At 38.6% G+C, this 2,090-nt stretch overlaps 1 non-coding gene across 1 annotated transcript; it reads left to right on the forward strand.

The window, feature by feature from the left end:
- The first annotated feature begins 1,455 nt into the window (after nt 1-1,455).
- Nucleotides 1,456-1,618, forward strand: LOC142437982 (U1 spliceosomal RNA). Its single transcript, XR_012782476.1, has one exon. It is a non-coding gene; the product is annotated as a U1 spliceosomal RNA (small nuclear RNA).
- The last annotated feature ends 472 nt before the right edge of the window (nt 1,619-2,090 follow it).

Raw genomic sequence — 2,090 nt, forward strand, 5'->3', positions numbered from 1 at the left:
ATATACTTTATTCAGATCTTTATGATCCTCTGTGGGGAGAATCAATATCCTGCCATGACCAGTTGGCATGCATGTTCGAGCTTTTCCCTCCATCTTTGAGTTTTTTCTCCTATCAGACACTGTGCTAGTCCAGTAGACCAGAGACACAAATTCATAAATACGCATGTGTATAAGAGTTTTAGACACAGAGCAGTCAAATATTGAGGAAACATACCGGCCCAGTCTAGATCAAATCCATAAGTCCGATATTAGCTCATATGTCTGATACCAATCTATAAAGTCCGCTTCAGACTCACAAAGAAACACATACAATAACACTGAGTGCAGGAAGATCACAGATCACTGGGTGCAAAGTCAGTGGCAGTAGAAACATCTCAATGCTGGCAGGGATCTCCATGAGGCTCCCCCAGTTTCCACAGCTGCATCAGGGGAGGTCAATGTGGCTTCTCTTCAGGGATGTCTCCCAGGAAGGCAGCCTTGTCAGTGGAGAGTCTCAAAGGGAGTGAGCAGAGAAAGAATGTGTCTTCCTCCAAGAAGGGAAATTCAGGAATTCCCAGAATTCTCAGAAGACCATGCCTACACAGAGGCATCATTGGCTATCATTCAATTGACAGACTAGACTCCACCCCTTCACTCTCAATCCTATCAAGTCCCAAATTGACACTCAGATTATGTAACTACCACAGACACCTTCCCCACTTAATTTTTTTCCTTTAGAAGACAAGTTTTAATTATTTGAGATCATATCTGTTTTATATACTTACACCTTCTCAAATCAAATAGGTTTTATCATGATTTCAATACCTTTTTATAATACTTTCAATATTGTTTTATACAATGTTTTCAAATTTCATATATACCTCTTGTGAGAATTTAAGAACAGAACTTCAAGTTATGCTCTCTAACAAGAAACATATATATCATTCTAATTTACAAGCTGTGAGAAATTATAACTAGAAAGTCTCTCACTTCAAAAATAGAAAAATAGCAGTGTGTGAAGTATGTGAGTCATTACACCAATACTGATAAGAAAATCTCTGTAAGATGTTTGTGAGATATTAAGAATGTTATAAAGTAACACATTGGCTTGCCCTACACTTGATGTGATGAAGTAAATATAACATAGAGGTGTTGAGGTGTTAAATATTCTTTTACCAATGAAATGCAACCTTAGGCAGCTTCATACCACCTACCTTTCAGATAGCAGCTGAACAGCTAACCATTTGACTACCCAGGTGCTTTTGTTAAGCACCTAGAGATAGATAAACACCAACATTGAAAAATCTTCACAATGACAAAGGAAGATAAAAAATGAATTATGTAGTGGAACCATGGTATTGTTAAAGAATATTAAATACCTGCATACCATGGACTACCAGAAGGAGGAACAAAATTTATTCCAACAAATTGTTGGGAGATGTAAGACCAGAATGTTCCTTAGAAGCAAAGCTGGCAATATTTACCTGCCCGGGGAGATACCATGATCACGAAGGTGGTTTTCCCAGGGCGAGGCTTATCCATTGCACTCCGGATGTGCTGACCCCTGTGATTCCCCCAAATGTGGGAAACTCGACTACATAGTTCGTGGAGTGGGGGATTGTATTTGCACTCTCCCCTTAAAAAATAAAAAAGAAGGATGGGAAACCTTTGTCTCATGTTCTTTGGACATGTTATCGGGAGGAACCAGTTTCTGGGAAGGTAATCATTTTTTGGCAAAAATAGAGGGTCAGTTAAAAACGGGAACACTCTCAAAGTAGATCGAGACCGTGGCTGTAAAAGTGGGCTGCAGCCTAGCAAAGATAGTGCAGGCCCTGCAAGTATGCTCTTCAGGGGCATCCAGAGTTTATGTGAATGAAAACTGACGCAAAAACACCTTATATGAATGTCTAACAGCATCTAGGTTGCTGAGTGCTATCAACAATTGATTTCAATTTTAATCACCATAGGAAGATTCACTAGTATTGAGAGTTACATAAAATTTACTTCAATTAAATTTGATTTAGAAATATTTGCTGCTACATCTTCTATTTTCAAATATTGTGGTAGTTACTGATAAGGCACAGTGATGAACAGGACAAGATTTCTAACCT

Source organism: Tenrec ecaudatus, chromosome 1 (assembly GCF_050624435.1).
Source record: "Tenrec ecaudatus isolate mTenEca1 chromosome 1, mTenEca1.hap1, whole genome shotgun sequence".
In the NCBI taxonomy this organism is placed as follows: Eukaryota; Metazoa; Chordata; class Mammalia; order Afrosoricida; family Tenrecidae; genus Tenrec; species Tenrec ecaudatus.